Source organism: Hipposideros armiger, unplaced genomic scaffold (genome assembly GCF_001890085.2).
Source record: "Hipposideros armiger isolate ML-2016 unplaced genomic scaffold, ASM189008v1 scaffold_158, whole genome shotgun sequence".
Classification (NCBI taxonomy): domain Eukaryota; kingdom Metazoa; phylum Chordata; class Mammalia; order Chiroptera; family Hipposideridae; genus Hipposideros; species Hipposideros armiger.
The window spans coordinates 2,886,366-2,903,539 of NW_017731508.1; positions in this window are offsets into that span (position 1 = coordinate 2,886,366).

Sequence of the window (17,174 nt, forward strand, 5' to 3'; positions counted from 1 at the left end):
GCCCAGACTGCAATTACTTTTGCACCAACCTAATAATTTCTTTTTAAATAAAATCCAGAGATTAATTTTTAAAACCCTCATTTTATGGATAAAGAATTGGAATCCTAAGCAGTTTTTTAATTCCATAAGATCATCTCAAGAAGTGAAATTTAAAATCAAGTCCTTCAGAGTCTCAAGTCAGTGCCTTTTTCAGTCGATTACACTTGCTTTCACTGCGTAATGACATAAAATGTTGGGCAGTACTGGCCGTCAAGTAAAACCTGATTAATTCATGGGGACTGAATTCCTTTTCTTAAACTGTGTTTTTCCTAGATTAAGTAGTGGATGGGAACTAATGTCTAGTAAGCATCTACCTCAGCATTATTTGATTTCCTCACTAATCACATAATGAAGGATGTACTCTATAAACCCTTAGAGGAATCTGGAAGCCCTGTTTGGACATAGAAGCACTTTCTTTGGTTGGTAATCTAGGATTGCTGGTAAAAAAAACCAAAAAGAACAAAACAAGAAAAAACCTCATCAAAGGTCACAGGTCACTACTCTTCGGTAAGATCAGGCTGTTATGATAACGGCAATAACATCATCAGGACAATTACAGGAGGCCCCTGCGGCTGGAGGAAAAAAAATGCTGCTGGTCATTAAGTGATTCAAAATAAATCCATTTATCCAAATTACATTTATCCAAATTACATGCTCTTATTTTTAGCAATAGTTTTGATCCCTATTCTGATCTCCTCATCCAAAGTAACATTTACAAGAACCAGGTACTCTGCCTGTGATTTTTACCTGCCTTCATCTATTCCCACAACAACCGTTATAAAAATCCTCATTTAATAGTCCAATCACAGAAAGTCTTAACTGTCTGGGAGTAGGGAGAAGTTATAAGCTACAATGAAAATCTCATGATAGCTTAGGGACACTTTCGGAACAAAACGTGTATAACAACCACATGACACACACTCACACACAACACGCATATACTTTCAGGGTAGTTCGTGAAACCCCATAAATCCAAATATAAAATTACATATGACCTCGAAGCTAAGAAATCCTGAGTAGGAAACTCGGGCTCAGAGCACTACCAGCAGCAGTAACTTGTACCTAAAGATGGAGGAGCTGGGTATGCTGGAACTCAGGTGTGTTTAACCCCAGAGACTGTTTCAAAGCCAACACCACGTGTTTCCTGGGAAGTGACGGTCAATTCAAACTCAAGCACATTTAGAGTAAACTAGACAGCATGCTGGTGTCCAGAGTTCAAAATATTAACTCTAAGAAAGGTCATCACAACCGTCATAAAACTCCACTACCCTTAGGAAAGTGCATTTGCCTTCCAGCTCAGGAAGGATCTGAAAGCGGGAGCCCATTGGCTGGGGCTCATCCCTCAAGGGGGCAGTCCGCTCCACAGCGCATGCCCGGGGCTTTGCCAATCTGAGGACCCGCCCAGGAAGAGCCAGCTCCCCCTGCTGTTGATCAACCCAATGGCTTGGACATCATCAGCACAGTGCTGAGCTGCTGATAGCCATGCAGAACAGGACTCACTGAAGACTATAGTTACCAGTGGGCCTGGATCAGGCTGACAAAAGACAAGTTTCTTATTTTAGACCTGTTAGTTTTTATTATCTCTACATGAAACGAAGAGGGTGTGCTGTGATGGACTTTGACAAAGGAACTTAAACTAATTTAGCTCTAATCTTATAAACGGCAGAGAGACTAGTGGTCTGGGCTCTTTAACTTGCTGTTTAGCCCCATGAAGATGCTTAAATGGTAATGATCTTTTTTTAATGAGAATTTTAAAAAATCTGATATTGACATTCCTTCAGCATTATAGGGAAACCATTCAGTTGTTTTGATAGATTGAAATTTTTTATACTACATCAACATTAAAACATAACTATATTTTGGATCCCAAGTTTTATATGAATTTCAGAGGAATTTGGAGTTCTTAATTATGTTTTTGAGGAGAAATGAATATAAGATTGCATTTTGGAAACTGACCAGCAGATGGCAGTATCTGACAAACAGCTTTGATATTTTTGGCCCTGCACCCTGCCCCATCATGCCAAAAGTTGTTTTCAAAAGTCTTGACAGACATATGTCAATATATAATCAATGCTTATATCTTACAACTGCACACTGCAGCTGAAACCAATTGTTTCAATCCTTTGGAAAAATAAAATAATTACTTTGAATCCTTTCTCTAAATGCCCCCAAATAATGGGTTCACTTTATTTTGATAAATAAATACCATAACTGTGAGATTAATTTATGGTAATATAAGTAAATTTGCATCAATAAGAATGGTTTTTTAAAATACTAATTTAAGGAAGGTGTGTTCCATCACATTTTTTTTTTGGCTTCATGAATTTTCAATAACAATACAATTAGATTTTGCTATAATTTCAATTCAATTTATTTTTAATGTATGCTGGGCACTAAATTACAATCAATTTACTAGACATTTCCCTTTCTTGTAAGCACGAAGAAAAAGTAAACGGAAAAATAATAATCAAGGGTTAGGAGGAAGGAATTTGGAGTTTAGAGCCTGCCAGTTCTCGTTGGATCCCCTGTTTTACTTAACCTTAAAATGGCTTTTTATTATTATAATTTTTTTTCATACTACTCTCTGTTTATGTGTGTCTGTCTGTTACAAACTATGTATCAGGAACTGTGCTTTGCAATAAAAAGGACAGTGTTTTATTCAACAAATCTGCCAGGAACTGTGCTAGGAATTGAGGCTACAGTGGTAAACAAGCCCAAATCCTCCCTGTGCGATACCTGCATTGGGGGAGCAGAGGCAAACGATCGCTGTGCATACAAATAACACATGAGTTTCAGAAGGGATCAGTGATACAAGCAAAGTGAAGCAGGGTAAGGCAATGCATGGGGGCAAATGGAGGTGGTCTGGTAGGGCCCCTGAGAGTTGTCACCTTCTGAGTTGAATTCTGAATGATGAGAAGGAGAAACTGGTGATATGATGTGGGGGAAGAACATTCCAGGCTGAGGAGCAAATGCAAAGGAACCCAGGCTGAAAGGAAATGGGTATAATTAAGCAACTGTAATGAAGCTCATGTGACTCAGCTCATTGTGTGGCAAAGAGTGATGGGAGGGAGATGGAGGCTGAGGCCAGGTCAGGTAGGGCCTGGAGACCCAGGTCAAGGAATTTGAATCTAATTCTGAGTGCATGAGGAGTCATTGAAAGCTTAAAGCAGGTGACTATTAAAAGGGTCTAAGGTACTCTTTTATAATATTAATATTTCTCCATGAAGTATCATTATCCCCATTTTATAGTTAAGAGATTAAGGTTTAGAGTGATAAAAGTTTGCTAAAGTCACCCTGCTCGGAAGAAATGGTCTAACATAGGCCAAGAGCTTCACTCATATATGCAACAAGCATTTTCTAAGAGCCTACTCTGAGATCTGCACTAATAGTTAGGAAGAATACTAAGAGACGCTATCCTTGCCTTTTAGTTTACACAATCAAACTGAAGAAAGAGAAAAATTGAGAAAGAGGGCACAATTTGAATAAAAGCTAGTATATATCAGTTGATACAAATGACACAAAGAAATAACTAGATTAACAGGATCAATTAATCAGGCTTTGGCCCTGCCAAAGAAAACAATGGCTAATCCAGGATTATAGAAATGAACTCTGTGGACACACCCTCAGGTGATCCCCCAGTGATGGGTGCCATGTAGAATCTCCTGTCCTTGAGCAAGTCCAGGACCTGTGATGTACTTCTAACCAACGAGATATGGCAAAGGTGATGGGATGCCATCGTGTGATTACATTTCCTTACATAAGATTCTATGTTAGCAGAATGGGCAGAGCCTCTCCAGCTGGCCTCAAATAAGCAAGCTGCCATGATTTCTACAACTGCAAAGAAACCAATTCTGCCAACACTCTGAATAAGTTTGGAAGTAAATCCTTTCCCCGTCGAGACTCTGATGAGCCCCAGTCAACCCCTGGGTTACACTAAAGCAGAGAACCCAGTTAGGCCATGCCCAGGGTTTTGACACACAGAAATAGTGAGATAAAAAAGTGTGTTGTTTTAAGCCTCTAAATTTGTGGTAATTTGTTACACAGTATAGAAAACTAATACAAGTGCCAATGTTCAGGTAACGTCCTAGGGCAGCGGTTCTCAACCTTCCTAATGCCGCGACCCCTTAATATAGTTCCTCATGTTGTGGTGACCCCCAACCATAAAATTATTTTCGTTGCTACTCTATAACTGTAATTTTGCTACTGTTATGAATCGTAATGTAAATATCTTTTTGTTTTCCGTTGATCTTAGGCGACCCCTGTGAAAGGGTCGTTTGACCCCCAAAGGGGTCGTGACCCACAGGTTGAGAACCGCTGTCCTAGGGTCTTTGTAGCTTCACCAAAGTCTTGTCTGTATCTCTTGTTGCTTGAATTACCCCTTGGTCCTCCAGTAAGAAAGCCCAGACGTCACCTAACAAATAGAAAATTTACTTATATTCTAGGGAGGAGAGTAGTACCTTTGGAAAAGATTTCCCAAAAGCAAATATGGAATCAAATGAACCAAAAGGTTTTCTGCTTAAGTCTGAGACCACTAGGACTTGGAATAACATGAGCTCTCTATTTTCAAACATTATGTAATTGGAATTGTTGTTTGAAGTATAGACTAGTGTTTACCAAAGCTTGTTGGGCAAAGAATTACCTCCAATGATTTTAGTAAAGAAAAAATGGCAAAGACACTTCATAGTATATCCTTTGTTGGAGATTCTCAGTGCATATTAGCATATTAAAGCCTGCACAAAATATACCTCCTTACATTTAATAACGAATTTCCCCAATCTAACCTGGAATATCCCCTGCCCCTCTCTTTGATATTTCCTTTGGATATTCATCACAACTAGTGTTCCTTGGATCATATCTTGGGAAATGCTAGTCGTTGGCATGGATATGGCTTCCATGCCTGCACATAGAAGTTTAGGTGACCGGAATGAGAAGAAGGGGCTCAGTAATATTAGTTCGAAACAAACATCCCCATAAAGTGGATGAAATGTATAACACAAAATGTGCTAAAATGATTCTTTGTAACTTCCTTAGTAGTCGAAAAATTGAATTTTTGGCTACTTAATGTTATGATAATAAGTTGGTTTGAAGTAAGGTAGATTCAGCTCCACAGAGAACTAATTTTGTGATTACTAATCAAACACAGAGCTTAACTACATGCCAGATGCTAATCGAAGTACTTGACATTTAATTGCCCCGTCTTGCAGATCAAAAACAGCAATAACACCACAGCAGCTGAGGTACATGTGTCACCTTCCCACATTATGTAGCTGAAAAGTGGCAAAACTGGGCTTGGAACCAGGGTAGTGCAGGTATGAAATCCAGCCCTGAAAGTCCTTCCTGAGGCTGCCTCTGCTGTGCTGTGTTTCTGGCGGAGCCAGTAGGATGATGCTGTGCAACTTTCAGGAGCCATAAAAGAATAAAGTGGAAAAAAAAATCAGAATGAAACCCTGTATGATTCTATTTCATTTAAAAATAAATATAAAACATATATGCATATACAGTAAGTCCTCACTTAACATCGTTTATAGTTTCTTGGAAACTGATACTTGAAGTGAAATGATGTATAATGAAACCAATTTCACCACAGGCTAATTAATATAAATAAGAGATAACTTCCTATGGAGTATTTCTGGTCACAAAGCATCACCAAACTTCTAAATCAAGACCCCATACACTTCTAATATTAGACATTGAAATAAATGTAAGCTATACAGACATTTCAGAGAGATGAATAAACCCAAGTAAGAGAATAATTTTCCAATCCTCTATTCCAGTTCAGGGTAGCAGGTGGCCAGGCTGATACCAGCAACTCTGGGCACAAGGTAGGCCCCACCCAGACAGCAGGCCCTCCCATCACAGGGCCACTCACACACACCCACACTCACTCAGGCTGGGACAATGTAGACATGCCAGCTAACCTAAATGCACGGCTTTGGGACATGGGAGGAAACCGCAGTCCCCAGAGGAAACCCAGGCAGACACGGGAGAACGTGCAAACTCCACACAGACAGTGGCCTTGGCAGGGAACCAAGTTTTGTTTTGTTTTTTCCTCATCAACATTATAATGAAACATTATTGAATGAAATGATATTATTCGAGGTATATATACATAAATATATATATACCCAAAGCATTAACTCTTTTTCTATCTTTCACTTGCTTACATTTTCTAAATTTGTCTTTAATGAACATATAATGATTTTAAAAACATTTACATTTTCGTATTAGAGAAAAAACTTAAATAGTGTATGTGCAGTGAACATTGCACTCATCTCCTAGTTGAGTCATCATTCAGAACTAACAGATGTCAGCACCTTGTCATATTTGCTTCAGATTCTTTGATAAGAGAAATGACATATCTATTATTTCTCCTGTATACAAACGTTATTTGTTCTTTATTGAAATAAAATAGAAGAAACCAAGAAGAAATATTAACAGGAAAAATCTGGTTTAATCAAACTTCTAGTAGGTAACCATTGTTTTTATTTTGGCATGTAACTTTCTCAACCTTCTTCTGTACATATGTCCACATATTAAAAATAAAAGCAAAAATGCAATACTCTTTTGTAACCTAGTTTTAAAACGTGATATTTTTAACATCGTTCCCCTTTGGTATTAAGGAAAAATAAACTCTTGAAATAAAAAATAATAAGTTGCTTTTAACCTCTAGACCTGCAGTGTCCAACATGAGAGCCACTAGCCACGTGACTACAGAGCACTGGAAATGTGGATAGTCAGACGTGAGATGTGCTGTGTCAAATACACTCTAGATTTCAAAGACTTGGTACAATAAAAGAATGTAAAGTATCTTATTCATAGTTTTTTACTTTTGATAACATAATGAAATGATATTTTTGGATATATTGGATTAAGTAACATTATTAAAATTATTAAATTAGTTCTGTTGTCAGAGAGTAGGCCCTTCTCAGCACAATGTCCAGGTCTTTGGCATCTCGAGCAAAGAATTGAATGAGATACCAAGGCAAAGTAGTGAAAAAGCAGTTAATTAGAAGAGATAGTACACTTTAAAGAAATAGAAGTGGGCCGCAGCAGTAGATGATGGCTCAAGGGCCCATTATTAGAATAGAAATTACATTCCAAGAGTTTGGAGCAGTCCGTGCAAAGGGAAAAGCTCAAAAGGTGGCCAAAGGCTCAAGGGGCTCAAGGCCCCAGGTGGCATTGTTAGGTCAAAAGGCTCAAAAAGGGGAGGAGGAAGGGCGGACTTCCCAGGACTTGGAGTTTTTAATCCCTTTTTCTCTAGAATGGGCTGTCCCTCTCTGAGCGTGGGGGGCGGGGGGGGGCCTGTGATTGACAAAAGGCTATAGTGGAGAGGGGAGGTCTTTTGGGTGGTGCATTCTGTGGGACGCGCAGGAATGCAGAGACCTAATGCCTGCCTCTAACTGCCTGCCTTGTTTTCCCCTTGAGAGACATGATCCCCATAAAATCTCTATGGGAAGTTGAGGGACAGGAGGTCTCTTCTTCTGTATCTGCTTCCTGCTGGGCAGGGGCATAGAGCTGTCCCTGCCTATTGGGGGATTCACAGAACTCTCACCTTATCTAATCTCAGATGAGAGGAAGGGGTCTTGAGATTCACCTGGAAGACCGTGTTGGCTTCTTTGGTTGCGACTGGCAATCTTGTTGGGGTACCACCTGTATCACCAAGGTCCCTGAATGAGGAAAAACAGTTTTTAATTAATAAATCTGTTAGCTCTCATGAAGCCTGTGACCATTCAGCCTGTCACTCAGGTGGTGTCAGTTGTCTGGGCCCAGAATGGGTTTGGAAAGAATCATTTGGCATACTGGCCTGGGGAAATGTTAAAACCTATTTAGTATCTGGGATGACTTGGGGGATATTGGAAAGTCACAGGCTTTCAAGTAGTTGTCTGAAGCAGGGGTAGAAGATTTCTATGAATAATCTATTGTTTAGGATTTAGAAACTGACCTACAGAACAATCAAGAAGCAGGGGGATAGGAGACTTCTATGATTCAGGCTAGGAGCAATCTTCAGTCTAGAATTCAGAAACTGATTAGAAGAGTAATCAAAGCCAGGAGCTAAGGAACTAAGAAACTAGGGAGGAGACTTAACATTTCTATACTTAACATTTCTATAGGAAAGAAGACTTAAGTTTTTTGGGGGGAGGGGAGGCTACTTGGTTGGCCCACAACAGTTCCACCCTGTTTCTCTGGGTTAAATAGCATTATCATACATAGTTAATATATTATTAATATTAGTTTCTCCATGCTTCTTTTTACTTTGTTTAGTGGGACTACTAGAACATTTGCAATGGCATGTGTGGCTTGTGTTCCATTTCTGTTGGCCGGCCTGTTGCTCTACATGCTGGCGTACTCTCTCATGGACATTCACAGCACCCTCAGTTTTCTGGTTCTTCCTCTCAGTTCCGATTCAGCAGTGAAAAATAATGTGGAAAGAATAAGTCTATTTCCTGACTTGGAATCTGCCTATGCTACCTCAGCAGATCGTGGCCTTGATGGGTAGCACATGTGGGAGAAAGCTCTGGATCTGGAACTTTCCAAAAGGCCTAGCAAACTTCCAGAAAGCTTTCTGGCATGCTGAGCTCCTAACCATGGGCCATACCACCCCAGAATCAGTCCTTTCAGCTCAGGATCTTTGCAGACCAAGTAATACTTGAGTGAGATGTGGACTATTGGCTTAGAAATTGGGTAGCATTTGGGATCTGACTACCCATTCCTGGCTAACTAACTCTGCAGCCTAGGAATGCAAGTGAGGGCTCTGTCAATTGTAGGGAAGTCGGAGCTCTTTACCCCACCCCAGGGCATTATCAGGATTTACACTTTCCTGCAATTCACACCATTTCCTCTCCACACCCAGCAAGCTTCCTGCAGTGCCAATGGGCAGGTGACATCCAGTTCACCTCCTTCCTCCAATGTGTCCTCATTGCCCAGGAGCCAGAGGCAAATACGCCTGATGTTTGCTGTGAAGCCAGCTCTAGGAAGCAGACAGAAAACTCCTGAGCTGCTAGATCCTGATGAACGTCCCTACAGTTGCCAAGCCTGGAGGAGACCCACTGTCTCCCTCAGACATACTACAAATAAGCACTCTGCACCCTGGGAGCCCTCACAGAGGCGCAGCAGTGGTTCCAGCTGGGCTTGGCAGCAGAATTTCTGTCGCTTTCCAGTCAATTGGGAAAGAAAAAACACGTGATGAATTTTTCATAAGTCAAAACGGAATTCATTGAAAACATTGTTTTTCATCCCTTTATTTTTAATACTAAGATGTCCTTACTTTCATGAAATAATGATTGTAATAAATAGCATGTATGTGTGTGTTTAAAGTCTTTACTTTTACAGCCTCGTGTCAGCCCCCACATATGGGAAGCGTCATAAGTGTTCCAAACATATAAATGTCTGGAAATCGCTGGTCCAGTCCGACACTGAGGGGCCACTTCCACAACCTAATAGCAGAACGTCTCTATAGGTTTTCTATAACAAAGACAAACCCTTAGACTCCCATGACAACATTATCAAACCCTTGCAAATCGAAATTGCCTTTCCTCTCCCCCACGGGATGGCGAAAACAGTGCCAGGGATGTAAAGGTTCTCAGTAAATACATATGGCCTTGTGTAATGCAGTAAGAATAGTTGCTGATGCTTTAAACTCTACTTGATATGTTGATTTTCCTCCAGTTCTATTTAAGATTTTAATGTAGATCCCAGAAAAAGGGGACTTAGTGCATAGAAGTTAACAATGCTTCTTGCATATAGCTTTTGAGTATCAGTTGCCTATACTAAGAATTCTGTGTGTGTAACTAACCAAATGCAGATATAAAATATATAAATAATAAAACCCCTTGAGCAGTTTTCAGTTTGTGTTTTTAACTCTTCACTGACTCTGAAGAGGAACTGATCAAATGTTTATTGAGGGGCTAAAAAGTGAACGTATCGCTGTGGGCTCTGGGATGGAACTGGAAAAGAACTCATCTTCATGAAGCTCAAAGCCTCTAAGGGGAAGGGACTATTAACCAGGTAATACCATGGAATGTAATACTGTTGCGGGATACTCGGACAGAGAGACAGGACACCAAGGCTCGGGAAGCAACGTTTATTGATGCCGGCACAGGCTCAGCAGATTTATATCCAGAGGCTGAGCCCTGACCCCGGGTGGGACTTGGGGCTATATACCCTGAGGTTTCCAGGTTGGCAGCTAAGATTTATTATTAGGACATATGGCCATTGTGCCAGTTCCTGACTGGCTCCTGGGTGAGGTTGGAATTCGGAAATATTAAACGCGCCAGTCTTAATGGCCATGCAGTCTAGGAATGTCTTTGTCTGAAGCTTCCTGCTACAGCACAGAATCCTTAGTGACCACTGGTCCGGGGAAGCCTTTGTCTAGGGCCCACTACCACAATACATTTTAAAGTGGAGAGATGGACTAGATTTGAATTCAGAAAACTCTTGTACACAGTTATTTAGTTAAAAAGAAACAATGGTGGGAGGTTGTTCAAGTGAATATCTAATTAGTTCCCAGGAACATGTGTAAAAGAAAAAAAAAGACATTTTGAGGTGGGGTAGTGGGGTCTGTAGGAAAAGGAAGACTAAAGATTAGCAGAGGTCTACATGTGTGTCCCATGATTCTTGATTGGGAACTTGCTGGGGCAACATGGGATTATTTTGAGATTTCAGTTTTGACATCCTGAGAGCCTGAAAAAGCCTGCTCAGATGTGGATACATCTATACAAACATTCCAAAGAAAAGGCGACTAGGCCAAACCAGTTGGGGACAACTCTCTCTTGCAGTAAGTGGCAATAACGGTCACTCGTTTGCACCCCAGGAAAAGACACCCATGCCCTTAAGTAAATGTCTGCCACCAACTTATTCCTAAGAAAGCATCATTGAGAAGACTTTCATTTGCAAGACACATTTTTAAAATATGCCAGTCTGTTTTATTTTGAAGTTAACTCAACTTTCCTGCATTTACACCCAGAACAATGACGTTTGGGAAATAATGGGATGATATTGGCATAAGGCACCTTCTTGGACCTACCCAGTAACATTCATGAGAGATGTTGATGTGTGCTGGTTTCTAGCAGACAGCTATGTTTATTTAATTACTCTGCTTCTTCTTCAGAGTGATGGGCAAATGAAAAGAGGAGGGAGAAATCATGGGTTCTGCTGGCTGGATCAGTGTGGCTGTTAGGACTCTGAGCACATTGCGGGAGGAGGTCTGTTTCATCTATTTGTGTTTAATTGCAGATAGATTTGACACTATATTATAAAGCATCATGCCACTTTCTGTTTTCATGGAACAAATGACCTAGTAAATAACCCAGAGAAAGTGAAAATGTAAATGACTAAAAGTTGGGCAGGGAGGGAGGGGTCAGAGAGAAGGACTTCTGTGAACCAGTGTGGTGCACCAGGCAGAGTTCAAGTCTATGGCTCTGCCGCATTGCTCCTGTGTGATACTGGACACAATCTCTCTGGGCCTCAGTTTGCTCATCTATAACTTGGATATGAAAATCACATCTCCCTTTTAGGGTTATTGTGAAGAGTATGATATCAACATGTATGTGGTGTGCCTAACACTGCCTAATAATAGTAAGCAATCCATAATTTATTATTAGTATCATCATCATCATCATCATCATCATCATCTCAGTGGCTTTTCTCCTGGGCTACCAGGAGCTCAGAGATTTCGGAGGGGGATGACTCCCCCCACCCCCACATACCTCTTTAAGGAGGAGGAGTCATTGTTGTCTTTTAATTGTCCCTTTCAAACCATACAACTGTGCTTGTATCTGTTTCAGATATCAGACTTCTGTAAAAGAATTCGTTTAGAAAATATGTATTTTCTGTTACTAAAAATTCTTAAAGTTTGAGAAACCACTGATTCAGCATAACCCCCTCATTTTACAAGTGAAGAAACTGAGTGCATGAAGGAGAATATTGGTGAGTCACAGCTCTTTTGGACAAAGCTAGAATTTACTACATATGAATGTCTTGCTCCCGGTTGAAAGTTCTTTGCACTCCCCAGATGACCTCTTGCACTGGTCTCATTCTGATCAGATTAAGGTGCTGGAGTTTAATTTAAGGATTAAGACTAAGATTACTGGAGACAGAATAAGGATTAGAGGAGTTGGGTCTTTGAGTTCCTCTTAGTCCTAACTTTCTATAATGAAGAATTTTGAATAAATAAGAAGTTGGCAGAATAGGTTAATGAATCCATGTTCCCATCACCCTGCTTCAACATTATTTTATTTTGTTATAATTTTAAAGTAAATCTCACACACCATATCTCATCGCTTCATAAATATTATATCTCTCTAAACAAGGACTTTAAATATACAACTTCAGTAATATTACCTCAATAATAAAAGTCAATAATAATTTAATGTGTTCTACGATTATAGAATATTTTCATATACTTTAAGAATTATAGCAGTGGTTTGCAGAGTCCATGCTGTACCTCAGGGTTAAAAATAGCAGCACTCTAATTTACCTGTTATTGAATGTTGATTTTATGTCTTGTGTTTGTTTGGAACCATGTAACACTATATGAGGAAAATGTTATCATCCCAATTTCACAGATGAGGAAACTAAGGCATAGGATGGTTATATCACTTGCCCAATAGGTAAGGAAATGATTCGGAAATTCTGATTTTATAAAGTGGGCTCCTAACACAAAGTGAGACCACTATATATATGATATGTACACATATATATGGTGAGAATGGCAAGAATGATGGGATAAGTGTGTTCGAAGCGAGGGGTAGTGTTTTGAAGGGGGATTAATAGCAATGTGTCTTTTACTGTAATACATTTTTTTATTTAAACATTCACCATAGTTTTTAATATATATAAAAAAATCCAGGAATATATCTCTAGAGGTTAAATTCAGCTTTGGTGGCATACATGGACTTCTGGTGTTTTTGTTTTTGTTGATAGCTTTTCCTTACCCTAACTTTTCACTGAGGGATGCAGTCCTCTATCAGTCTCAGCCTGGGGCAGAACATATAACCCGGCTTTAGACAATAAGCACTGGACACAGTGGTCAAGGGTGGGCGTGTCATCCAAGCTTGTCCACACAGTGAATCCTAAGAGTTTTATGAGAGTATTGGGAAAAATCTTTCTTTTTCCCTGCATTTGGAATTGCTGTCACCATCTTGCCATATTATGTAGCCTGAGAAAGAAAGTGACAAACAGAACACAGTTAAACCAAGCTGAGAGATGGAGAGAAATTAGATCCTGGTCACTTAGTTGAAGCCCTGAACAAGCCATGCCTGCAGACAGACTGGCCTTGGTCTTCCGAGTTAGAATCGTCCCTTTTGCTTATAACAGTTTGGTTGAGGAATATAAATAAAATATAAAATAAAATACTCTGACAGAAAACACAGCACAATTAAAAAGACAAAAATCCTCATCCATGTCTTTCAACTGCTGGCTAGTAGAATCACATATAAAATTTTGACATTAGCATAATATTGTCACATGCAAGACTAAAAAATCCTGTAGGAGAATAGCTCATGACACCAAACGCACAATCAAAGGACATCTGTCAAATCCATTATGCCTGTATCTTGTTGAAGTTTTGAGATATGACTTTAATATCTTCTCCCTGTGTACCAAGTACTTTTTCACCGTGTGGCTAATTATTTTCAACTTCATGAAGTCAATACAATTTTCCCCTTACAGTAGATCTTAGTGCAATCTGTCTTGAGTGAAGTTACTTTTTTTTTTTTTTAAAGATTTTTATTGGGGAATTGAGGACGTTGCTTCACTGGCCCAAGTTGGCACCATCATTGCGCTCTTCCCGGGCGAGGCAGATCAGTCGCTGGCTTCTGGATGGCCGCTCACGGAGGCTGCTGGCTGCTCACGCTGGCTGCTGGCTACACACAGTAGCCCATGGCAACCCACTGCAGCAGGGGCTGCAGCCTAAGCCATCACTGGCGACTCAAAACAACCCAGCTCCAGGTCAAGCTGTTGTTCAGCATCTTAGCTGTAGAGGGCAGTGTCACTGGCCCTCATATGTGGGATCTGAACCGGGGCCCTCTGGCATCCCAAGCCAGCTCTTAACCAATGCGCCACTCGGCCGGCCCACTTTTTTTTTTTTTACACATGCTGGGCCACATTCTGACTTTCATGGACTGTAGGCACTTTTACCTTCATGAACTCCTACCTCCAAAAAAACCCCAAAACAACCAGGGTGACAAAAAAATGTATACATATCGGTATATATTGAGTATTACAATTTTAATAGAGTTTTTTCCTTTCTTAAAATGTGTATATATTTTTGTTTGGCACCCTCTGTATATATATATAAAAAAGTCTGTTATCACTACATTGGCGTTAAGACAAATATAATCCAAGCTGGACTAGACTCATTTTTTATCTGCTTTCAAAATCAATGATACCATTTTGGTGGGCTCCTAAATGTATTCTGGGCCACAAGCATTGTACTCTCTGTGCCTAATCCATAAGTCTGTCCTGCGTAATGTCCATGAAAAACATCCACCCTAAGAGAAAATTTATGAGTTTATTTGAGCCAAACTGACGACAAATTCCGGGAAGCAAAATCTCAACGGGTTGAGAAAATGCTCCAGAAAATGGCCGTTTTGCAACTTATTTTATACATTAGAACCAAAGGAGGAGGGTTACACAAAATCCATTGGTTGTAGATTAAGGGAGGAGAAAGCAAAGTGGGGAAATCTCTGGGATTGGATAAAAAGTAAAATGGAGAGACACACAATTCTTCTACATTGGTAGGTACAGGCTAGTTAATAGCATTTTCTAGCACATGGAGATAGTGTTTAGGGAACAAGATAACAATGAGGGATTCTGTAGTTTCCTGCTCTGGTGTGGTGGGTTGTGTCCCCTGGGGGGTTCGGAAAAAGAGATTACTCTGATATTGTAAGGGTATGTTAGCTTAGATGCAAAAAGAAGACAGACAGGCTTAAGGCACAGATTGACCTTTGTCAAGGAAGCTATAGGCCAAGGATGTGACTTTCCGCCATGGACAACCTTTGTTAGGAATTTTTATGTTCACGCCATCCTCTGTGATTATTTTCAGTCTCCTGATCTTGTCAGGTCTAACATGTGGCCCCTTTCCCCCTTTTCTGTCCACAATACTTATCCAGTGCGAATCAGGGCATTTTTAGAATGAGCACCGTTGCAAAGCATGGGGCCTAAAGCTTGAAACCTGCCCCCTCTATGCCTTTGCCACTATCACCAGCCAGCAAGAAGTTTCTCTTTTCTTGTTGTATTGAGCAGAAGCTTTGAAGCCAAATAGGACTGGGTTGCAAATCCCAAGTCCTGCACTTTCCAGCTGTGTGAACCAAACTTGTCTTGGTCTCACTGAATCAAGTATAAAATTGCAAATACACAGTTAAGAGCACTTACCACAATGTCTGGCCCGTAAGAAGTGCTTAATGGTGATGCTAGTAATTTAATGTTCTTTTAGATCATTTCACATAGAGGCAGGGGGCAATACTATCTCTTTAAATGATTCCTCTAAAGACAATAGATAAAGTACATACAGTGCTTGGTACTTAATAAGTGGAAGGTAATATTGTTATTTATTTTATCATTTATTATAGTGTGTAAAAGCCACTCTCAGTTTCCTTATTTTTTATTTGGTTAAACTTTTTTAAAAAAATGCCTTTTAAAAAAGATAATTGCAAACTTAAGGAAAAGATGCCATAGTACAAAAATGTCCTGAATTTCTTTTTCTTGGATTCCCTGCTTGTTAACATTTTACGTTTATTCTGTCGTCTATGCTGTCCATACATATTACTATTACCATTAATCATGATCATGATAGACACGATACTTCATCATCCTGAAACAGCCCAGTGCAATTCCAAAACAAGGACATTCTCCTGCAAAATCAGCACCTAAACCTCCCAATCAGCACAATACAAATATAATGCATAGGTCCCTTTCAAATTTTCCAGCATCACAGTAATACCTCCTTTTTCTTTGTGGTATAGGAATAAGTTTTGTATTTAGTAATTATTTAGTTGTCACTTCAGACTCCTCCAATTTGAAACAGACTCTCAGTTTTTCCCTATATTTTATGTCCTTTATTGCAGGCTTTTTATTCTGTAGAATGACCTTCAATCTGGGTCCACCCAGTGTCCCCTCATGATCAGATTCTGGCCATCTATTCTCGACAGGAATACCCCAGAGATGCTGCTGCATATTGGAGGTGCAGGATGCTGATATGTCCCATTACTGAGGATGTTAAACCTGGCCAAGTTGGTGTCTAAGGTTTTTACACCTTAAATCCACTGGTTTTTCTTTGTAAGTAATTAGTATTTTGTGGGGAGTTTTTAGAAAACTATAGTTTTCTAAATTCAATTTGTCGTCCAATCTCCACTCACCATCATTGGCATCCATTAATGATCCCCATCTGCATCTTCCATTTATGTATGTATGTATGTATGTATGTATGTATGTATGTATGTATGTATTTAAGTATGTCTATATTGAATCGTAGATTCCCATTTTGTTTTATGGATTATAATCTATTATCATCTTTATTTTATTTTGATGCTCAAAATTTACCCTATTTGGTATTTGGGGGTGCCTTCAAACTGGCTCTTGTATTCTTTATTTATTATTCATTGAGTATTTCCTGATATTCTGTCACAACAACATGTTCCAAGTTCATGTTGAACTTTCTCTGTCCCCAACTCTGGAATCAGCTATTTCTCCAAGAAGCCCTGGTTTGTGTTAGAAAGGATAGTACTTAGAAACAAAGACGTGAGTGCTCCTTGTATTCATTGCTACTGGGGTGTCACTGCTTCTTGGATCTCAATAAATAGCTAGAAAATATACATATGTATACACATAAACATATGTGTATAAACACACTGTTTATCTCTCTCTCTCTCTCTCTCCCTCTCTCTCTCTCTCTCTCTCTCTCTCTCTCTGTATTATAAAACTATGCATTTATACTGCTATCTTCACTTCCAATCCAATACTGATGGGTTCTTTCTAGCCTTCCTCTTTCCACATTTATAAATATCTTCTTTGGCAGTGAGAAACTTGGCTCCAATTATCCCCAATATACTTATTTATTTACTTGCTCAGCCATCATGCTGGCTTCAAGCCAGGGAGGGAAGAAAAGAGAAAGGAAAACAAGAAGAAAGGAATAAAAA